The sequence below is a fragment of the Anastrepha ludens genome, chromosome 6 (genome assembly GCF_028408465.1).
Source record: "Anastrepha ludens isolate Willacy chromosome 6, idAnaLude1.1, whole genome shotgun sequence".
NCBI classification, from domain to species: Eukaryota; Metazoa; Arthropoda; class Insecta; order Diptera; family Tephritidae; genus Anastrepha; species Anastrepha ludens.
Window position 1 is genome coordinate 13,165,382 of NC_071502.1, and position 25,084 is coordinate 13,190,465.

At 38.4% G+C, this 25,084-nt stretch overlaps 1 long non-coding RNA gene across 1 annotated transcript in view; it reads right to left on the reverse strand.

The window, feature by feature from the left end:
* LOC128868090 (uncharacterized) overlaps window positions 1–25,084 on the reverse strand; it is an 88,194-nt gene that overhangs the window by 47,227 nt on the left and 15,883 nt on the right. Inside the window, exon 2 of the long non-coding RNA XR_008455061.1 lies at window positions 12,793–13,437. This is a non-coding gene — a long non-coding RNA (uncharacterized LOC128868090). The remainder of the gene's footprint in view (window positions 1–12,792; window positions 13,438–25,084) is intronic.

The following is a 25,084-nucleotide window of genomic DNA, read 5'->3' on the forward strand; positions in this document are numbered from 1 at the left end:
TATGGAACACTCCAACTGTTGTCGACAACGAAATCCATTCTTTTCACTTTTGTTGCGATAGTTCGACCGTTATCATCGGGTGATCGACGGCGAAACAGTGGATAACCATCGTTGCCAGTAACAGTATAAGCCGTTAATTTCCGTGGATATCGTTTGGAAAGGTGATTGGGGATTAACGGCGCCACACGGTTCATGAATTATATTTGTAATTACAACATCATGTAGGTCTGGATCGGCTTCGTTATCGGGAATCTCGGCACATATGATATCATCTGTCTACTTGGTCTGTTTGAATTCTTTCCACTTACCAAAAAAGAATGTATGCGTGCGGCAGGCCTCGTTTTTGCCATTCGATTGAATACATCCAGCATCGAGTATCTCCAAAGACGCGTTGTTTAACAATCTAGTTCATCAGGGACCGCATTTTTTGTCTCAATACACGTGCTGTGATGTCGTGTCGATCACTTGATGTTTGTCCGGGAAGCAGGAATTGAACAATTTCTATCCATTTTGAATTACAGGTAAAAGTAATAAAGACATCTGGCCTACCGTAATGGCGAACATATGTCATTGCATCTTGCGCATTTTCACTACCAATGTACGTCGCCGGCAGAATAGTGAATCGACCAATATTAGCTGCATTTGCTTCAGTACCAATTGCATCACGTAAATGTACATTCCTCAGAACGCAGTTTGGCTTGTTTCAACCTAATGAAAGTTAAACGCTACGTTTCTATTTTGACGTACATGTCGACGCAATACTGCTGAAACAATCGACGAAAGCGCCGCAAATAGTTGTCAGCATTTTGACGAATCATCAAACGATATGCGTAATAATTCATCGAGCTAACTTTCTTTGAAATTTCTTCACGTGGCAATAATGGCAATTTCACTCTTCCACTAAGGCAGCACAATCCGGGCGTTTCTCCGGAAAACTTCAATGCGCCACAATACTCGCAAACAAGGTCATTGGCTCAATGCAAACGTTAGGATGCAAGCAGTAATAAGTGTTGCAATCATATCGAAACGCTGCTCGATTCAAATCAGCACTTGATAATTCTCTTCTTGTGCGTCGAAAATGGTCTACTTGTTGACCTCTGTTACTCGCTCGACGATTTCGCATTGCCAAACGAGCCGTTTCACGGGCTGCCTCGCTTTGCTCTTGTGGTTGAGAAGCACGAAGTCGAGCCATACTAACGCGGCGCTCTTCACGGGAAATTCCTTGTGCTTCTTCAGTCGTTTCATTCGTCATGTTTCGTATCCTTCTTGCATACGGCATTTCTGACAAAATTTATATTATCAAATTTTTCACTTAACCATAGACACAATTACGTTTGGCTGTCATTTGCGTTTTGTTATTCCATATCAGACGCGTTTTTGTTATACCACTTTTTATGGTGACTTCAAGGAAACGCGTTCGAATGGGATGAAAAGTATCCTATGTCCGTCTCCTGGTTCTAAGCTACCTCTCCGCCAATTTTCAGCCAAATCGGTTCAGCCGTTCTCGAGTTATAAATAGTGTAACTAACATGACTTTCTTTTATACTATATATAGATGTATTTGAAAAAAGCCCTTAATAATTTTTACCGGTTTTTGGACTGAAATACGCCTATTTGCGACCCCAATGTGCAGAACGAAATTACTAAACTCCTGTAAGGAGGAGATCAGATCTGTTGGGTATGCAGGTAACATTTCTCTGATCTGGGTTGCAGGACATAGGAACATAGAGGGAAATGAAATTTCTGATGAGCTTGCCAGGAAGGGGATTGAATTGGCCTCAGAGACCTTCTACCTGGTCATCGGTATCCCCCTGACAGTTATTAAAGGGGTGGGGCTTTCCATTGCGGAACGTGTCATCGACAACTTCGACGTCAAAGTCGGCATTTATGAACTTTGCACACCATTTCGTGCTGTAGACTCGCCTATGACACCTTCTTTACACACGTTGCAAATGTCCCTGGCGGCTTCGACAGCTGTTTGACCTCGATGAAAAGCAAAGAAGAGCAGGAGTCGAAAATGTTGATTTTTGCCTACTGGGTACTCCATTCGTAAGCCTCAAAACTAATAGAAAATTAAATAACTCGAAAAAACAATTTACATTGTTTAGTAGCGCAGAAACATTTCTATCGCATGAATGCTTAACCTTTACTAAACAGGAAAAAAATCGTTGTAAATTAAAAGAAAATAGAAAATCTCTATGAACTTATTCCCCAGCCCAATACAACGAAACTTGGATTTCACATGCAATCTGAGTTAGAGGTTGTTGTGAGCGGTGCATTGAGAAGAGAGAGAGAGAGAGAAGTTAGCGAAGCTATAATTAAGAGTGCGTTTATACGAATATGTGCGACTGTTTCCTTGAGCTGAAAACTTTGCAATACGTCGCGCTGCAATTATTGTAAACAAAGGTGTGAATGAGTCAATTTGCATTATAAATCGATTTACACATCTCTCCAATTTGCAGTGTTACGTAAATTGGATTTCATTTTAATGCGCATTGCCATTAGCTACTTAAGAAGCACGTGGCGAAGTGCACGTGAGCACCCACACATATGCAAATAAAGCACTGCACAGCTACTTACACTTATTAGCGCTAAAACGCCTCTGAACAATTGATTTCGTGATTTCTCGCCGAAATCATAATGGAACAGACAAAGGAAATGTCCGCTTACTTTCTGACTCTCAGCCGCAATAAAACTCAATAAAATTGCAGTTGGAGCGCACAAATAAAAGCAAACGCAGACGTAGCATAAATTTATATATACACGAATACATACATATGCAAGTATACATATGCACATATGTCGATAAAAAAGACGCAGCAGCAACAATAAAACTGTTGTATGAGGCAAAAGCGAAAAAATGCGAAGCACAAACGAAAATCGTTGAAAGTAATCACAATAAAAGCGTGGCAGCACGCGACATGCAAAATCGATGACGACAAATGGTGGTGAGGGGCCAAAGAATGTACGACGACGAACGTACTCTAAATACCGTTACAATGGTAGAGTGCTCGCGTTACTGCTGTGCGTGTGTGTGTGGAGCGATGTGGAAGAAGTGAAAGGCCAGCAGAATGAAATGTGACTGGAAAATGTGTGTTTATGTAAGTTAGTTTGCAAGTAAATGCAATCAATACACACACACACACGCACATGCCTTTCGCTTTCACTTCACTTTGTATGTATATATGTACAATACATAGAAAGAAAAAAAACAAATATAGAAAGCACTTTGCTCGCAATGCGATTTGAGTCACTGTGCCACTGGGAAACTTAGTCAACCAGTGTGGCCTTTAGTGAGTAAGTTTAGGGGAAGGGCGGCAGAATATCGTCAAACATTCAACCGCATGAAAATCAATAATCGGAAGTTAATTGCCCTTGCTGGAATTTAGAGGTTCGCAAATTAATAAATAAAATGCCTTTGTTGTAATTGGCTGTAAAATAGAGGCGTTAAAAGCTGGTCAAGCGATGGCGTAAGAACTTAATAAATTTAGCATAGAAATACTGCAGTGAGTCGCAATATTTAGTAGCCGCTTAAAAAGTGGAATTTTTGTTTTTTCAGATGTTGAAGGAGGAGCTATAGAGGAATGGGATTCTGCGTGACTACCATTCTTGAGGGCCCACCGTGCGCATGAAACAAAAAGTAATAGAAAAAGTTTTTTCTAATAGCGGCCGCCCTTCAGCAGGCTATAAAAATTCTTCAAATGTATTTCTATCACGGGAGGCAGTATAAAACGGCGATGGAGAGAATAATAAGGTCGTGCCTATCGTGGTGCCATTACTTTGTTCTCCCTCTCTCTCTTTGATAATATCAGCTGATTTTGGTGACGTCGCACTAGCGCAATAGGTGATAAATGTCACCAGATTAATATATTCGTAATGTGACTTTGTTTTTTTGTTCTCTCGCCTACGAGTTTTAGGTATTTCTTTCTGACAGTTTCAGTGCTCAGCTGCCCTGGCTAAATTTTTTCAGTCGAAGTTCAATCGCTCCCTCAGATTTCGCCGATTTGTTTTTTGAAATTTTTACACAAAATGACGAAAGTGTCAATAGTTTCGATACCATTATGAGACTTCCATCAGGCAGATATCTATAGCCAGCAAGAGCTGTTGATATAATGGAGAAGATTGATGGAATTTAGTTTGGCGCACTACCCCAGGTTGTCCAGAAAGCAGCACCCAGTGACCTTAATCGTCTAGCTGCCAAGCCCTCACATATACAGTGAAAATAATCAATAGTCTACTTCTCTGAAAGGTTGCCCCAGCTTTTGCAATGTGGGTTAAATGGTAACCCAAAGCTTTTCCGCGTGTGTGCCAATTGGCCAGTGAATTGGAAATTGAATCGTGTGGCGTCTCCCGCACTTTCTGAGTCCTCTGTCTATTGTAGTGGAACCAAAGGGTGTTCGAAATAGTACACGAAGAAATGGAGTCTCATCTTTTCTGCCTTTTCCTGATAAATAAGTTTTACACTTCCCTTCTAACAACAGTCAGGGGGATACCGATGATCGGGTATGAGGTCTCTGAGACCAATTCAGTCAACGCCTTCCTGGCAAGCTCATCAGCAATATCATTTCCCTCTATGTCCTGGAACCCAGATAAGAGAAATATGACCTACACACCCCAGAGGTCACATTTCCTCCTCTAGGACCTGACCAGTTCGAATTTTCGCCTCCTTCCAGCCCAGGTTGCTTGGAACATAGGCATAAAAGAACTTTAGGTCAAAACACAAATCTTCCACACAGCTCTGATGTCTAAAAATCTTTCTGAGTACGTTTAGCTAAAATAATGGCTGAAATCCCTGTCTTGTAGAAAAACTCTTTATGATTAGTACATTAGAAATATGAGTTGCTGACCTTGAATCCTTGAAGGCAGTCCACGTCAAGGACGTCCAAAACCAGCAACCACAACAGAAATCGTAGAGAAATACAGGATATCCTATTGGAGAATTATCGAGTAACTGAAAGATATTTAGTATAAGCTCTAGTGGTCTCATTGGGTAGTGTGAGTAATTAGTAGTTAGTAATTTTGTGACTGAAGTGCAACAACAACAACATTTAGAGCGTTTTCGAAGGGATAATGTATGGATGAGACTTGGATCTATCGCAATGGTCCTAAATTAAAACAAGAGGATAAAGATATATATGCATAACCTGGTACTTCGATTCCGAAACGAACTCGTGTTAAGAAATCGGCCAAAAATTTTGGCTTTGGATTACTTGCAAACTGGTAAAACCGCCTTGCAAGTACAGCTCTCAGGCAACATTAAGCCCATTGTACTGCACTTGGGTTGCCTTTTTAATTTTCTTTTAATCTACCCGACCTCCGAAGAAATCTGAGTAGATCTTGTGGTGTCAAGGAGCCAAAGGGGTCACTTCTTAACACATCAGTGCCAAAGACCTCAAGTCTGATTCGAGCAAAAGTTAAGTAGATGCACAGATGCACGGCATGGTCCACCGTCTCATTCTCTTCCCCACATGCTGGGCAGAGTGCACTATCCACCTATCTTTTCCATATGCTTCGCCCATAGAAAGTGGCCGTCATCAGCTGCTTAAAGTCCATTCTGCTTAGTGACAGGAGGATTTGCGACAGGTTGTCGGACATGACAGGTAATATCAGTTTTGTCCATCTGCAGCCTCTCTCAGCTTGCCAAGATCACTTGTGGTTTAAAGTAACCCGTTTGCTAAGCGTGGCTTTGATGGATGCAGAAGGGAGTGGCAGAACGAGCTCAAGCGGGTCTAAGAAGTTGGCCTCAGCACCCATCCTAGCTAAAGAGTCAGAGATGTCGTTACCCGCCATACCCACGTGTCCCGGAACCTATGTTAGAATCGGGATATTAAGTCTGTCGACATAGTTTAACCAGGATTTACAGTACTCGACTAGCCTTGAAGTGGTTGGAGGGTAGTCTAAGGCCATGAGCGTAGCTTTGCATGCGCTGCGGATACGTACAAATTTGCGTCAAATCTATACTAAATGATAAATTGTGTTCCGAGCCATAAAGCTGTGGTTTCTTATTGTCCGCAAAACTTATTGAGCAACCAATATGAAGTAAAAACTGATGAGATGTGTAACTCCAAAAATCAAGAATAGAGACTTTTGGATTTCAGCGCGTCTGAAAGGAATATTTTCACTAACTGCTTGTTATTTTAATAAATTCTTCCACAATCAATACTTTTTTTTTGCTTAATGCCATAAATGACAACGCTATTTAAATTATAAAATTTACTAATTCACTTAGCCACTCAAACAAAAACACTTCGAAATTCTCAAGAGTTTGCAAATCAATTGTCTTTTCCGCACAGATTTAAAGCACACAAATTCATGCACATAAGTCAGTACGTGTGTAGGTATGTTCGGAACTTCTACTCGCGCAAAAGTCAGCAAAGCAATCGAGCCATCAGAAATTACACAACAACAAAAACAAGGAAAATTTCCAAATTCACGCGACTCGATTGCTCGCTAACTGCAGTATCACGCAACTCCAATGCCGACTACAACAACAATGACAACAAGGCTAGTATGTGTATGTACTATATTCATACAGAAGTATGTAAAAGCATTAACAACAACACCAAAAATATGGCGATTCAGCGAGTCATCGCGTCAGCGAATTTTCGGCGTTTTATTGATTTACTGACTTTGAAACAGTTACTTTTGTTACTTTTTATTGGTGCCCATGTTTTCCTTCATTTCATTTGCTTCCTCTTGGCAGAATGTGTTTTACATATACATACATACATATATGTATGTAGTTGTGTTCGTGCTGCCATATTGCGCAAATACTTGCACACATCTGCCGCAAAAGCAAACAAGGAAGAAATAAATTTCGCTTAGACGCCACAAAGTGAATTAAGCTCAATTGAATTTCAATAAAACTTCAGACAATCACAAACTTTCTGTGAAATGCCTTGGTTTGCTTGGAGTATTTGAAATTTATTTGCGCTGTCCCGCACAGGAGTTGCGTGATAGAAGAAACGTTAGGTTCTTGAAACCATGGTTCGTGAATGTCACAAAGAAAACTGTCACAATTAGCAATGCTTTAGAGCTGGAACAATTTCGTTGAAACTTAGGGCCCTCTGTTTAGGCGGTTTTATTTAATTCGCCTTTTTGGGTGTTTGCCGGAGCTTCTCCTCCTATTTGTCTCGTGCGTCTTGATGTTGTTCCACAAATGGAGGGACCTACATTTTTGTTTATCGCACCATTACTCGTTACCATGACTCTGGTAGCATCGCGAAACGTCTTACAGCAACTCATTAAAAGACTGCAACGTCACGTGTAATGGTCCAAAGAGCGAAGAAGCGACTTGAGCGAAATCCCCGACGAAGTGCTAATCAAATGGCGAAAGAACTGAAAATATCTGACCGAAGCATCCGCCGCATACTGAAAAATAATCTTAAAGTCAAGCCTTACAAGAACCAAAAGGCGTGTGATCTCACACCAAAGCAGCAACAAATCAGACTGGAGAGAGCGAAAGAGTTGCTTCACTTGGCCGAAAGCAGTCAATTTCCGTGTGCGAACATTGCGTTTTCTGACGAGAAAAGTTAGCAAATCGTTAACTCCCAAAATAATATCATATGCCGATGATATTGTAATAGAAATATCGGGGAAACACCTTCCAACATTATGTAGCCTCCAACAAAGATCTCTCAACAGATTATCACTTTGGTGTAAAAGTCGAGGACTAGAAGTAAATCCGGAAAAAACGGATCTGATACTTTTTAGTAGGAAACACAAAACACCTGCTCTTCAACAAATATTCCTAGGAGGGAAACCACTTAGAGTAATAGAAAGGGCAAAATATCTAGGACTTATACTAGATAGGAAGCTGAAGTGGGGTCTCACAGTCGCAGACAGAGCACGTAAAGCTATGACCGCAATGTATTCCTGCGGAAGGCTTATTGGAAATGGGACCGATTCTCTACTATGGTATTGTAATATGGTGGGATGCCCTTCATAAGGGTGTGAACATGAAGAAACTTGACAAGGTGCAAGGTTCTGGTAACCGGCGCCATGTCAACCACACCATCGAAAGCATTATATGCGACATTAAACTTCCTTCCGGTAGATCTGCACGCACGCAGTGCGGCAATAAGGCTGAACACTCTAAACAAGTGGTCAAAAACGGATTATGGTCACGGTAAAATTCTGGCTGGCACTTTGGAGCTTCCCGGACTGGTGGACTATGCACACCCGCCTATACTTGCCATTACATCGTTAACGACCCTCCTACCCTCAAGGGAAGAGTGGGAACGGGACGATGTGAGACAGGGCAAGTCCATCCATGTATACACAGATGGCTCAAAGCTCGAGGGCAAGGTGGGCGGAGGTGGGTTCCTGGCCATCGCGACATTGAGGGTAACTGTAGAGCCAATGAACTAGCAAGACTCGGCAGTAAATTGTCTGATGAGCACATAGATAATGACATAGGGATACCCTTACAAACATGTAAGCTACTCATCCTTGAAGAAATTGTAAAGAAAGCAAACGGAAGATGGCGTAATGAAGCCATTTGCAAAATCGCCCGTCAACTGTGGCCGACTCTAAATGCTAAACGCACAGAATCTTGGCCACCAAGAGGCAGCACCCGCCACAGGTAATTGTTTGGGCCGCTGTAACCGCAGATAGACGCTCTCCAATGGATTTCATCTAAGGAAGAATGGAATAAAGGATTCTCTCTAAATAACTTCGTCACTACAGTAAATACAGATGACAGTAAAATGGATTGTGGAGTTGGAGCTTGTTTATATTCTCACAGACTTTAAATTAAGAAATCTGCGCGTCTCCCTAATACTAGCAGTGTCTTTCAGGCTTAAGTACTGGCAAATAGGGAAGCCTGTAGGCTACTAATCGCAGATTTTCCTTTTAAAGGCAATATCGCTATTCTTTCGGAATAATTCAATTTGGAACAATTCAGGCACTGGGTGCTGGCTGCAACAACCTCTAAAGTAGTGGAACAAAGTAGTAATAGCCGTAACACCTTGAGTGAAAACCATAAAGTTAACTTAATCTGGGTCCCGTGACTTCGGAACATTGAAGGCAACGAAAAAGCGGACTAACTGGCCAGGGATCTGTCGTGAATAACGTTTTTGGAATATCGGTATTCACATCACTGGATGCAGTCAAGAGTATAATTTCTCTAAAATACCTTCGAATAGCAGATTGTAGATGGAAAGACCAGACGAAATGCAAAATTAGCAGAACATTATGGCCCACCTACAACCTCAAGCAATCGTCGACATTGATAAACAAGAAACGACGGGACGTAGACTAACGGCAGTCGTAACTGGCTTCTGGTCTATTGGAGAAGAAGCAGCCAAAATGGGTATCCCTCACAATACATACTGGCACAGTTGTAAACAAACAAACGGAGAAAAAGAAAACAATCTTCAATTTTCTCTGCGAATGCCCTACCCTATGGTAGGACAGAATGTTAACGCTGGGCAAACCACTGTTGGAGAGTCTGGAACAACTGTCTGACTAGACATAGTCACCCTGCAAATAACCGTTAAACAAGTTGGTAGCGAGTATGTGGCAGCAAAATGGTGCGGAAGCGCTAATTGGATTCTGGATGAATCACCACTTTAGCCAACCAACTAATCAACGCTCTGTGTTGATGTACATAACTGCCCTACAGTACGCACTATTCGGCAAACCACCAGCAAAATTGAGAATAATTTTAGATTACTGGATGATAATATACTCAACCGATTAAGCCACGTTCAGCCCGAAGTGAAGAGAATATTGCGGCCGTGAATGAAAGATCTGCCGGAGACCCGGAAAAATCGATTCGGTGCCAATCTCAACAACTTGGCCTATTTTATGGCCCTTCTTGGCTGATTTTACGCAAAAATCATGGTCTGAAAGCGTATAAAATTCAGCTAGTCCAAAATTTGAAGCCAGCTGATCTTCCAAAGCATCATAGTTTCAGTCGTAGGGCTCTTGAAAAACTCGTCGAAGATGCGCATTTCGGGATCCGAATTTTGTTCGGCGATGAAGCCTATTTTTAACTTAATGACTACGTCAATAAGCGAATTTGCCGTATTTGAGTTGAAGAACAACTCGAAGCTATTCAAGAACAGCCATTACATCCATGGAAAACAACCGTTTGGCATGCCCTTTGGCTGGATGAATCATCGACTCTTATTTTTTCAAGGACGAGTTACAGTGAAGGGCGAACGCCATCGCGCCATGATAAAGGACTTTTTGATGCCGAAAATTGAATCACAATCAGAATCATGTTTTATTTTAAGTATATGAATATACAGAAAATAGCAGGAAAAAAAGAACAGCACTAGCTCAAGGCCATCAGCTGGTTTTACTAATATATAAACTAGGATTAATTACAATATTTGCTAGTCTTATATTTAAAATAAGAAATATATGTGTAATACAAGTAAATAAAATATGTCTAAGTATAGGTATATTAAATTAAATGAGCTATGTTACACAGTTCAAGAAAGTTAGATATAGTATTAGATTAGTATAGTTACATTTGATAATGTTGTATTAACTAGAAGTTCTGAAGGGAGAACTGTGCCAAAAATCCTTCGCCTGGTGTTGGTAAACTGGGTGCATTCGTCTAGGATATGCTTTACTGATATTCTAGATGACCCACAAAAACAGCAGGATGCATCTCCAGAGTTTAACAAGTAACGGTGAGTGATCTGCGTGTGACCTAAACGAAGTCTTAAGAGCAACAAAATGTGTGCATGTTTAGATTCCGGTGGATAGGTAGGCATTACTCTGAAGGGATTAATTGTCGCGTAATGATGCAAGTACTCATTCCATTTCAATAGAGCCTTGTTATATAAGTACTGCTTTATTAGACGTTTTAAGTCAGTTTTTTCCAGAACGTCAAAATACAGAGTCGGTTCCTTATGAACACTTTTCGCGACATAATCAGCGAACTCATTGCCTTTAATTCCACAGTGACCTGGTATCCACATCCATTTAATTTTGTTTGTTTGCTTCACAAGTAAATCTCGGACATGAGTTACTACAGCAGCACTGTTATTGTTAAAATTCCTTACGACATCTATGGCAGATTGACTGTCGGTACAAATGCAAAATTTCTCTTTCTTTTTGGAGGCTATTAGAGCGGCTTGATATATAGCAAAGATTTCACTACTAAATGCCGAGCAGTGATTGTGCAGCAAACCTTATCTCAGAACTTGTAGATCCTCAGGTATAACCGCGAAAGAGGTTGAGAAGTTAGTTTTGGAGCCATCGGTAAATATGAATTTGAAAGATTTGTGATTTAATTCTCGTTTGTGCTGAAGGAATATTTGTCGGTAGATAAGGCCACAAGTGTTTTCCTTTCGGTAATCTTGAAAGCAATTAACAAATGACGAGTTCGAAAGAAGCCAAGGTGGGCACTTACTGCGGATTTGTCGAGTAGGTTCAAAATGGATACTCATTTTTCGAATGCCGGAAATTGAAGCCCGTGATCTGCACAACATTTGGATCTAAAAAGACGGCGGACGGCGCTACTTGCCATACAGCCTGCGAAACAATGAATTTTCTGCATCGTTGCGGTGAGCATTTTATCTCTCGTCTGGGATCAGTGGATTGGACACCAGCAACGTGTGATATCACATCTTTGGACTTTTATTTGTGGGGGTGAGTAAAGTGTGAATGCTTTGTGTATAAACCAGCTTCGATTGAGGCACTGAAAGCTGACATTACTACTCGTAAAGATATTCACGAGAAGTTATCCACCAACCGAAGTCCTCCAGTGAGTCAATCAAAATTGGTGTTTACGGATGGCCGGATTACGGTGTGATTGCACCAATATTTGGAATGGATTATCTTAACAAATAAATGCCGTGAATGGTTCTACACAAAAATAATATAGATGACCTAATCAATTTGAATTTTCGTTGCTTTATTTCAATTTGAAATCTGATACCTCTAAATTGACCACCCTTTACATACTTATGTTCATATATGAATACTGTAGCAACAATTTTTCCGATTTAAGTATCACAGAATTTACTTGAATTTACCTATAAAAAATATAATACTTCAAATTACCTATAAAAAATAAAACTAATACCAAATGGCAGGAAAATAGGAAAAAAATAAAACGTGAGAATGCTTGGAAATACAGCAACTATGGTGACAAAAAAAGCGGCCGAAGATTACGAATTTTATGCGCAAGATTTATTTATAGCCAGTCCAACTCGAGCGCCCAGCTTTACGTGTATATTTTCTATATGACGGGGCTTTTATATACATACGTATTTATGTATGTATGTCTGTATATTTGGTGTTTGAATTGTGACCCTACCGCATGCACGAATTTTTTTAAAGCTCCTGCAACGTATAAATCTCATCAAATCTGCTCTTTTATGCGACCGTCGTAGGTAGCGTTTGCTTTTGATCCTTTAAAGCCTTTTTTTTTTTGTTCGGTTTTTTCGTTGTTGCTTTGCTTTTATTATTTGTTTTTATAAGAGCATAAAACTAAAATAATTGTTTTATTTCTTTTCCACCAGTGCACATGCAAGCTGTATGTGCGTGACATTCGATCTCGAGCGCAGCCGGCATGCTTTTACATTCGTTATCGCCCATTGCCTACTGACATGGCTGACCTGCGTGTGCCTTCATTCATATATGGGCGAGCAGCACATGCATGGGGAGCTTAGTCAAATGTTTAAAAATGTTGCGCATACGTCACGCGTTGTACGTACACCTCAAACGCAGTGGAAAAGGGGGCAAAGAGAGAGGGGACAGTGTATTTTTATTAAATGTTTTTTTTTTTTTGTTTTTGCATTGGTAGTGGTATATTATTGCGGGACTCACCTTTTGGCTGCGCCACTCCCATTCCTGTGCTGCGGCAATGCTTTTAACGAAGTTAATTTTTACGCTTTATAAAACTATTGTTTTTGTAGTTTGTTGCGTGTTGGCACTTGGGTAGCCAACTGGTCGCCCTGTGCATGTTCTGCTTGGTGTTTTGTTTTTATTTTATTGCGTTCAATTTTTGTTTATATTTTATATTAATTTTTAAAGTATAATTTGTTTCATGTTAAGCATGAATTTGTTGTTGGTTTATAGAGTTCTTATTATTAAATCTTTTTTTTTTATTCTAACACAATTTACTTTTTTTCACTCTTTAAAACTTTATCGCTTAATTGGTTTGAAGAGTGTTTTTACTCATCTGTTTTGCACCCAAATTTTTGAAGCGTTCAATGGAATTTTTTCACAACTTTGCGTTTTATGTGATGTTATTTTGGTAATTAGCGGAAGATTTTATAGTAATTTAATTAGTTTCGTTACACTTTGAGCTTACCAAGTATATTTATTTTTTTTTTGGTAATTATTTTTAGCCATATGCGCTAAATATTGACATTTTATTTATTATCTAAATAAACATATTTTTGCCCATTTTTTTATTCCTCTTTCGGTATTTTTGTTTTGCATTTGGATTTTTAAATACAGTAGCGATAGCTGAAACGAAAGTGAAAATAAAAAATATTAAAATTTTTATATAAATTTACAGCTTGAGTTTTAGCACAAAGTATTCGCGCAGCTGTATCGATTATTTTTCAATAATAAAAACTATAATAAAAATAAAAAAGATGTTTGCATTATGGGGTTAGGAGTAGTTAGAACTTTCAAAACAATGATTTTTTTTACATTTTCTTAAAGTATAATATCTTAAAAATATCGTGTGACAATTTGAAGTGAGCTCGCTAAATATTTTTTGAGTTATGCAACAATTAAGGGGGGAGCCTGGTTTATAAGGTCAAAAAAATCAATTTTTTTTTTTTCGTTTTAAGCGATTCCTAATATATTTCAGAATATTCACACAAAGTTACAGAGCCTAATTCTCAATATTTCCGTAGATACAAAGCCAAAGGTAGGCGAGCGTTAGGTAGTTACGCTGTGACCGGACAGCTACAGTACAAGCTTTATCTTCTTTTCTCGACTTTTCGTTTTTATGATTTCTTTGAATTGGCGTACATAAATGAAAAAAAACTAATGAACCTTTTGAAATGAATCATAGCTTGTTCCCTTCAGTATTAAATTCTCTTCTATTTGAACTAACAAAATAGATAAAAAGAAATTTTTCAAGATTTTTATACCAAGTTGAAGTGAATTTTTTTTTTATAGAAATGCAGTTTTTTCTTTAAAACCTCCAAAAAGTTGAAATTTTGGAATTTCTCTCAGTTTTCTTAGTTCATCTAGAATAAAAAATAATGATAATTAGAAATCCATTTGAATTTTTTGATTTAGATAATAATTACGAGCTGTATCTTGCACGAAAGTTGGAAACTCCAGAGTTGCAGCGCTCTACTAATTTCTATGTTAAACATTTTTTTCAACTTGTTTTAACCAATACAACAATTTTTTATACTTTTTAAATGTTCATCAAAGATAGAAAAAACTTTGCAGTGCTAAATAAATTTTTTCCTTAAAAAGAAAAATCGCAAAAAAATGCAATTTTTAGACCTCATAAACCAGGCTCTCCCCTCAACAAAGGGCGCTCGGGTGCTCCAGAGCAGATAGCAAAACTTTAAATGCGTTTGTCTCAAAACTATGTTTTTTGAACTGGTGATCACTGTAATTAAAAAACGGCTTGGTAGATTTCAATAAAATGTATACTGCTTTTGAAAAATCAAAAAAACTCGGATTTTTTTTTCAAAATTTCGATTTTTGAAGTGAAACTTCTTAAGCGTCGATGGACGAGCGAGAATGGAGAGTAAACTTTCAAGGCCATGCAACGTTTTGAGCATTTTCGTTCCGCGAGAGAGAAAAAAGATATAACGTAGAGGAAAAGGAGAGAGAGAGAGCTATACCATATATACATATATCTTAGATGCACTTTACGCTATTTTTCCTGAGTTTTTCCTTGTGGTTGCTAATTTCTAGTGAGAAATAAGACGGCCTACTTTTTGGCGCTTGTTTGTTGGTGCAAACTTCCAGGAAATATATTTTTGGTGCCTACTTTTTGGCGCTTGTTTGTTGGCTCAAATTGGTAGGAAATATATTTATGGTGCCTACTGTTTGGGGCGTTTTTTGGTTCCAATTTTTTGGCGTGTTTTTTTTTCTTCCTACTTTTTGGCGCTTATTTCCGTTTCCTGGCCAGTGCTTGTGCGTTCTATAAAGGGCTATCCATTCCGGCGTCGAATTTATTGGTATTGCCTTGCGGTAACTTGTGCCTTTGCTGCGGTTCTGGAATCGCTGCGTTTGTGCGGGTGATAAACGCTCGGAGCAGTGCGCCACGGTTTGTGTCCGGCGTTTACCTACACCGGTCGAACCTTCTCCGTTTTTTGTAAATTTTATCTATTTGTATTCTCTGCAAATGTTGTGAATTTATTTAGATATATATTCTTTCTCTCTCTCTCTCTCTCTCTCATGCTCTCTCGGGTTTCTCCCTCTTTCTAGTATGTTATGTGTACTACGCTACATGCACTTTTTGTTTATAAGTTTTGTTTTTTAATTTTAATTATTGTATATAAATTTTCTGTTGATATTTGTAATATTATTGACAAATTTTTTTAATAAGCTTTGTTTAAACATTTAAAAAAAATTCATAAGGTTTTTATAAATTTTTATTTTTATATGTAATTGTTTTTTTAACTTGTGATATTATTGGTTTTTTTTATGCATGTTTTTTTTTAAATTTCGATAAGCTTTGTTTAAAACATTAAAAGTGTTTTTATAAGTTTTTTTTCCAATTTTTTATTTTTATTTTTGGGTTTCATTTTTTCATATTTTGTTTTATTTTTTAATATTTTGTTTTACGTTATTTGATGATTTGATGGATATTTGACATTTTACCTTTTGCACTCTATTTTCGTCTGCTGTTTGATTCAATTTCTGGTTGGTGTTCGGAATCGTAAGAATAATTGTAATGCGTTGCTTTATCACATGTGGCATTTTATTTATTTACATGAATGAATATTTAAAGTTAAGAAGCTCAACTGCGGCTTCCACCAGCCGAACTAAGGTCTCCCTATCGCCATTGACACAATTCCTATACGAAGTTTTATTTAAACGGGATGATTATTTTTAAAAGTCGTTCAAGTGATCAGCGACCACAAGAACTCCCTTATACGAAGTTCCAATAAAATCGACCGCTCGCTTCATATTTTCGCTACCTACGAGGCACTTTTCCCCTATACCATAGCGCAAGAATCCTTTGTGGGATAGTAAATGCGATCGGTTGGTGCGCGACTACCATTCGGAATTCACAGAGAGAACGTCGGTTCGAATCTCAGTGAAAACACCAAAATTAAGAAAAACATTTTTCTAATAGTGGTCGCCCCTCGGCAGGCAATGGCAAACCTTAGAGTGTATTTCTGCCATGAAAAAAGATCCTCATAAAAAGATCTGCCGTTCGGAGTCGGCTTGAAACTGTAGGACCCTCCATTTGTGGAACAACATCAAGACGCACACCACAAACAGGAGGAGAAGCTCGGCCAAACACCCAAAAAGGGTGTACGCTCCAGTTATATATATATATATATATAACGAGACACATCTACAGTGACCAAATTGGGATTGGAGAAAATTGTAACACACACGACAAGTAGCCAAGGATAAGTAATCCTTGGGGAATCCTCTGCCGTATTCTGTGTCACTGCTTAGCGTGCAGCAGGTTTTATTAAGACTGGCTCTACTAAGACTGCATTACGAGTAAAATCTCAAGCCTATGATTTCTAGAGACGACTTCTGCTCTAACTGGGATCACTTTTTATGGGCCAAGTATATCTCACTTAACTCAAACTAACAGTAATCAGTTACCATGAAAATTCAAAGCGTGATACATTTCACAGCAACCTCCATATTTACTAGACAATTTTTCCAGCTCCATTCGACACTCAATCAAACTTGCTCAGCACTCCACAAGCAATTTCACAAATTCCTACTAATTTAGCATATATTCAATTTCCTTTTGGAAAAGCAATTAGCACACACTGCAGAACAACTCTGTATGTATGTATGTCTATGTGTGTGCGATTTATTTTGTGCAGAAGTTATTAAAATAATAAAAATAAAAGGTACGAATACTTGTTTCATTTTAAATTAACCAATTGTGCACACACTCACATATGCACACATGCAGATGTATTCACATATCCACAGTCACAGTGATTTATTTAGTGTTAATTCATATGTAAATATGCACATACACCTACCACATAAAATCTGTGTTCACTTCGGAAATATCTTTAAGTTGAGTAAAAACACAGTATCAACAAATTTATAGTTGAAAACATTCCAGAGTCGTTTTAAAATTTCGTGCAAAAATAAAACTACTTAATTGTTTGGGGTGACCCTTTTTTATTTTCCACAAAGCCTCCTTTTCGGTTTATATATTTCGTTGAACGCTGTTCTAGTTAGTTGATCCTTTCCGAATGATACGAGCTGTCCAAGTCGGAAAAATAGCATTCGTTTCGGCAATCACCTTCTCGTTTGAATAAAATCTCTTTCCCGCGGGCCATTTCTGCAAATTGGGAAACAAAGAGTAGTCCATGGGATCCGAGTGAACGAAGTCTGGAGAACAGAGGGGATGAAACGAGTTGGAACCCTACTTCCATTAATTTTATCACCGACACTGCTGAGACGTGAACAGGAAAATCACTCGACTTCCTCGAATCAAATGAATGCCAAGCAAAAACAACTCGACTACAGGGTCCGGCACTCGAAGTGTAACCAATTAAAAAGACCATACATTTAGTTTGGAAAATTACTTTTATTCAATTCAAAGTAAAAAATGTGTGAAAATAATAAAAAATTAAGAATCAATTACTTTTGCTCGAAATGACCACCTTTTGCCTTGACTACGGCCTTGAGGCGGTCCAGAAACGAATCGCAAGCTGCCCGAATATGACTGCAGGTATTTTGGCCCATTCGCGGAGAGTGGCTTTTTTCAACGTCTCGAGACTGGTGAATGTTGTAGTTCAGAGTATAATCCATCGGATTCGCGTCTGGTGAATTTGAGAGCCATTATGTGGGCGTTATGAAGTTCGGAACGTTGTTTTTTAGCTACTCTTGGTTGGCTACTCGAGCTTTGTGAGACGGTGCCAAGTCCTGTTGAAACGTGCATTGTCTGCCACCGAAATCTTTGTCTGCCCACGGCTTCAAAGCCACCTCGATAATATTTTTCCGTTAATATTTCGCATTTACCTTGACGCCACACTCGATGAAAACGATGAGAGTGCCCCCACCCACGGTTACAGCTGCCCAAACCATTAGTTGAGGCGGGTGCTGCCTCCTGGTGGCCAATCGATGACTAAAATTCTTGTATGGACGGTTGGTCAAATAAACCCTGTCGTTTTGGGAGTTTACGAATTGCTCAATTTGAAAAATGTTCTCAATTTCTTTTTTCCTTCATCTGCTCGAGTGGTCCGAATTTGGTTACATTTCGAGTGCCGAACCCTGTAACTAAACTTAACTTCGATTCTCGTAATGCCATCTCTCTGCCTTTGCGCTAGCTTTTCAAACGACACCCGTCTTTTTATTTATTTATTTATTATTCTTAAGTTACAAAAGCAAGAGAAAATAACGAGATTCTTCACTTCACTTTTCATTCTTTTGCGTACTCAGTTGCACATTTTATTTAAAGGTCGTAATAATTTAAAAACAGGGAAACGATAAAAAAGAAGGGGAAAAGAAAGGAAGGAAAAATAAATTAGCGTATTGGAAAGAAAAATGTGTAATTATAAAATTGTGGAGAGATACAAATAGCTCCCAAAATTTTGGCAAGGCTATTGAGAGAGAGTATTCCATTGTTAAAAACGTAGTAAAAAAACTACAAGCAAACCGGGATTTTAACATCTTAGCTCAGGCTGAGATGAAGTTATGGGGATCCTTGGCGGCAAGTGGTGCGCGCCGGTTAGAATTTATTGAATAGACAATGGATAAATGGAGGAGTTTGAACTTTTTAAAATGGAGTTTAAAACAGAGTGCCGAAAATCTTGGCTTAACAAAAATGTTTTGGTTCCAACAAGATAATGACCCGAAACACTCAGCCGAGATACTCAAGCTTTGGCTTAAGTACTACAAAACAGCACAAAATTATATTGAGCATCGGTGGGATCTAATAGGAAAAAAGAATGCCACAGCATGCAATAACAAGTAAAGTGCTTTTACCGAAGATGTACGAGATCTGTGCAGCAAATCCCAGACCTTTCTTCCGATCTTCGGGCCAGGCGCTTTTAGTGCTATCCACAATTACCTCAGCTCGCTTTGGTGCGCCTTAGTTCACGTTCAGCAAGCGTTTGTTTATAAAGGGTGTTGTTTTATAATCGTCTTATTTTGTTATTGTAATAAATTACAATCTAAATGCATATTTGGCAAAAAACAAAGTCATAAAGTACCGTTAGCGTCCATGTACAAGTTTGAGGCAAAATAAATCCATTATTTTTGCGTAAAATTTTTCGCGCAACTGGTTTAAAACTGTTTTATGGGCGATCTTTACCTCGAATATTTTGTGATTTTATCGGCATTTTCTACATTTTCGACAATATCGACTTTTTCTTTAACATCAAAAATGCCTGAATGGAGTCGACGAAACCTAAAATGCACTTAATTAGCGGTTACAGAAGCGGCACCATAAGCACCATTCACTATTTCAGCGGCCTGGTTTGCATTTTCGCCTTTAGTAAGGAAAAACTGTAATATGTACCGAATTTTCTATTTTCTCTTTGTTGAGTTCCATTGTTAGCACCCTGTAACTCGTAACTGAATGGAACAAGCGAAATAATTTTTTTAGTGTGAAATGTCCCCTTAACATCTAGCATAAACTTCAAATTGTTTGATCAATACTTTACGAGATTTCGATCACTACAGCCATCTAATGAGCAAATAATGGACTTCTTTTTCCCCAAATTAATAATCATATATTTTCCTTTTATATGTACCATCTCCTATTTTAGATCTGATCTCTATCAAGTACCGGTAGACCTCCTTCAACACGGCAGCTTATAACACGGTTTCGCTCTAACACGATAAGAAAATTGCAAAAGCCTTTGTAAAGTACTGTTTTTCTAAAGCCGCGGCGAGGCTTGCCGCCTTAAAGATACAGTGTGGTTTTTTGCAAATTTTTCTTACAGCGAAGTAATCAAATATATCTGGAGTTTTATTTTGTTCTATTAACCAATAAGTAGACTTGCCGGTGGAGACAAATTCTCAGCCGTTGTCTCTTGCAGCTTTGTAGAGTTCACGCCCTTTGGTTGTTGTGAGTCTCGAGGCCCAATGAACGTGTTTTGCATTGAAGTCTCCTCCTATTATGAGTCTCCCCATATGCTTTTGAAGCACTTGTTTATACTGCTCTGATTTGATGCTTAGTCATGGAGGACTATCCGACTATACCGTAGTTAAAGATAACTCGTTCGTTTCGGCATTTACTGACATGCTGAAAGATTGAAATTCTTCAAGGCAGACTTTTTCTTTTTCAGCCGCTAAGTGAAGAAAGGTTGAGATAAGTCTTCGTAACACGTACGGGTGGTGCACTCGGATATACAGAAACTGGTTATGACTCTCTGTGTATGTGCTTGTACTTCCGCAGTGTTTTGGAACACACCGACAATACTCCCATAAGATAATTTGAAATGCACGGAATATCCGCTATTTTACATCACTGCGAATGATTAATGTGCAAATCGCCACTTAAAGGCTTATAGGTAGTGCAGAAACGCAGATTACGTACATTAATGCATCTGTAATTAAGCATTTAAATAGGCAATATTCCCCTATAGACTAAGCAATAATATATATATGTATATGTGTATGTGTGTGAGGAAGGAAACAGCGAAATGGGGCACTTTCATAGTATATTTCACGCAAATTGATAGCGCAAGCTGCTACATATTTACATGCATACATACATATTTACATGCATACATACATATTTACATATATGTATTGTAAATAGATACACTAAGCATACGGATAGAGTTAATAGCAAATCAGTGCAAACTTACATTTAGACGAGTGTGTGAAAGGTAAATGTGGAAGCAATACTGACTGTTTACCTCAGAGTAGTGCAATGGGTATGTAATTAAATTGTAGTATAAATAATATGTACACGCACTCATACATCCATACAATATACGCATATATGGAAAGTGCAGTACCCTTAAAAAATTATTTTGAAGCGATTTATTTTTTCCTCATCAATCATACAAAAGAAAATTTCAATACCCAATACCTGCAAAGGGTTAAGGGGGAGCCTGTTTTAGAGGCATCAAAAAATCAATTTTTTTTTTTGCATAAATGTCTTTCCAAACTATCCAAGAATGTGTCCTCAAATTTTCAGAAGCAAATTCGAAATATTTTCGGAGTTACAGAAGAAATTGTGAGCAAGCGTCGAGCAGGTATACGAGCGGCCCGATCGCTCGAAGTGCGATTTCTCGGTTTTTTTATTTTTGTGATTTTTCCTAATTAGCGGGAAAGATAGGGAAAAAGTTAAACGTCCAATCGAAACAAGATAACATTCATTGTATTCGGAATTAAATTCTCTTCAAGTTAAACCTAAAAAACCTTAAGAAAGTTATGATTAACCCACTTTTAAACAATCTAAAGTGAATTAGTTTTTCCAAAAAAATTATTTTTTTTTAATTAGCAAAAATTGTTGAATTTCTCACTTTTTGTTTAATTTTCTTGGTTTAACTAGAAGCTATACTATACCAAAATAAAAACTTTTTTGATTTTTGGTTTCCGATGCAAATTGCGACCTGCATCTTTCCCGTTTCACACTCGAGGCGCCTCGGCAAAATGCTTGTACCAGGCATAATATGTCATATATTTTAATGAAAAAATTTGAGAAGACAGTTGAAATATATAACAATAAAACCAGAAAGTTTCGTTTTAATCGAATAGAACTTTCTTTCTCAAAAAAATCCACGAAAAAATCGATTTTTTGAAGCCTCTAAAGCAGGCTCCCCCCTTAAGGGATTTCAAATATGCAGAGTTTATCTGAATAAATCTGGCAAATAACGGTTGTTTATTGGTGTCGTTACGTTTTAAAGTGCAACACTGAAATTGCAGTGCCTTCACTTTTTTAGGGTCATCCAACGAATTTTAATAAAATTTTGCGCAGATTTAGAAGAAAGTACATTTTTTATAGCTAGGTTAGGTTAGGTTTGACAGCCGCAGGCCCCGAAATGAGTCCGTTGTGAGCCGCAGGGGCTGGGCTACATTTCCCCTTCCAGATTGAACCATACCCAGCTTTGGATAAAGCGTAAAATGCTTTTGATATCTAAAGTATATAAATTATCTATAATCATTAAGAAGTAGGATCTTAAAAATCGGTTTCTGCTTCTGGCTAGAGCCGAATATGTGCAAATCGGGTGTTGAATTGTTTCCAACTCTTCCTCTTTCCTACAGCTACGACAGAAATCATGCATGTAAACGCCTAACCTCCTTGCACGATTTCCTATGAGACAATGTCCTATGAGGGCCTCGACGAAGGTCTTAATTTGAAGTCTACTCACTTTTATAATAATTTTGGCTAGACATAAATTTAGCCTAGCAATTTTATAGGTATTGGCACTAATCGAACTTTGATTTACAGAACTGTCCATAACTAGAAGCTTACAAGTTGCGAGAGGTAACCCCATAAAATTACTTATGTTTGGCATACAGGTACCTACTTTTGCAAGTTAGTCAGCTTTACAGTTCCCTGGCATATCACTGTGGCCTGGAACCCAGATAACACGATACCGTTTAGCCATCTCATTAGAGATTGGCGACAATGTAAGACACGCCTTGATGTTATTTGGAATGCATCCAGGGTCCGTAGGGCAGCTTGGCTGTCTGATAGAATGCAGATATCTGTTGATGATATTTTGTTTATCTCTAACCATTTTAAGGCTTCATGAGTAGTGTTCATTTCCGCTTGAAAAACACTACAGTAATCCGGTAATTTAAAGGATTCACTAATAGAAAGCTCTTCGCAATATAACCCTGATCCTACACCGGTGCCCATTTTAGGTCAGACCGTGTAGATCTTAACGGGTGTGTTGGATGATGGATCTTCTTCAAGTCATTCCAGTCTAGAAGGGATTTTAATTTCAATACATTTCCTAGGTAGTTTGCTACATTAAGTTTAATTTGGCCAGACTTTGTCCGATTTTTTGAAATGCTGATTTCCAAAAAATTTGTTATGATTTAGAGAAAAAATGTGTCATAAACAAACCAACAATTTTTCATACATTTTCACCATTATTTCGATGGCTTCTAAATAGTTTAACATTACAGTTTTGTACAAAATTTCATTTACTTTTTACTCAGGAATTACATTTCTATACGCAAGCATCTCTTCCACATTGCAATATAGTCGTTTTTGAAATATCAGCAAATCATTCGGAAAAACTCTAGGATAAAAAGGGCGACCTTCTGAGTTTTACTAAAATAATAGCTGAAGGACCTACTTTGCAGCAGAAAACCAAGTTCGATTCCCTCTCAAAAACCTTTCCTCCAAGAAAGCGCTTTCTCATCTTACCAAATCCCATCTGCCGTTCGAAGGTGGCACAAACCTGGCGTGGTTTTCTATTTGCGGGCACAACACGAACTGAAGGAGGAAACCCTTGCCTTAAGCAGCCTTCAATGATGTATGGCCGAAAACTTTATTGTATTATGAGGTATTTTTAGTCATTAGCAAAGAATTTTTTGAATATTCATTTGTAAGTTACTTAATTATTTCTTCAGTTAAACAAGCGAAATGCAGTGGGCCTAATGGCAGCTCATTATTTGTAATTAGTGCACGAAATGAATTCATTAAATCCAAGCAAATCGCTAGTGACCCAGAAGCGATACATGAGGTGATTATGTTGGAATTCGTGGAAATTCCGTAATAGTTCCGCGGAAAATAGGGGGGGGAGAAGCGTACGGAGGAAATGAGTTACTTGAGAGCAAATGAAAATAGGGCGCGTAAAGTGATATAGTGAGCCATAAACCAGGCGGGTTGAGGCTTTATTGACCCAGGTACTTGGCAGAAGAGTAGTAGTGTTGGTGTTGGTGTTGTTGTTGGTGACTGCGCCAAATCAATGGCACTTTACTGCACGTTTCGCACATTACTCAGCCAACCGCTGTGCATTTATCTTCGGTGTCGAATTTTATTTATTAATTACCTTAAGCACGACAACAAGCACAACAACAAGAAGAAGAACAACAACAACAATAAGAAGAGCAGCAGCAGCAAAGGCAGCAAAGTGTAAAAGCGTAAAGGTACAGCTTTGAATTCGCTATAAATGAGCTGCACCATTTCGACAAACTACGAACACAAAATGGCCAACAACATTGGCAAAGGTCGTAATTTACCAGCTCCATTGCAAAAATTTATGGTACGTGCTGAAGATGCATTCGAGTACTTAGTGTGTATGCATGTATGTGTGTGTGTGTGTATACATATGTATGTTTGCATGTATATGTATTTATGTATCTATGTTGACAGTTGGCAATTTCGGTTTCACATTCACAATTGCAACTATTTGCTGTTCATTTCGATTGCGGTGTTGTCGTAAACTTACCTGCCTTTGTATAGAAGCACAGCATTCCGGTGTTTTACAATTTTGGGTCACGAGGCAAAGTGGGTTTGTTGCGGAGCTGTGGGCATTTAGGGCAGTTTGCTTATTTGCATGCTTGTTTGCAATTGTATTTGGGTATCGTAAGTGATAGCGGCATTCAACGTAAATTTCAGATGGCTTAGGTGCACCATTTGATTTACATTTAATTATTGAAGACACGGCGGTTGTGCAAAGTTGCGCAAAATAGTCAGCTACTCTCATTTAAATGAAATATCAACTTGAGAGTGAAAGTGGAAATAACACAGGAGTTCATCTTTACCAAGCATAGAATTTTAAGCAAAAATTTGATATTATTTTTATGAAAATATTAAATTTTTTTCAAATGTGATCAGTGAACGCAATCAAGGTTATACAAGGTGAAGTCCAAAATAAAAAAGACTGGCCTCATAAAAATTTGTTTAAGGTAGCATCTTTTTAATGAGTTGGTGCGTTGGAAGTTACATCCCTAGCTGACTTCCAGTGAAAGCTTGGTGACATTCGGTTCATTCGAAGCGAAGTTATTGTGTCTCAAGCGTCAGTCTGTTTGTGTCACCGGTCCAAAAATGAGTTTTGAA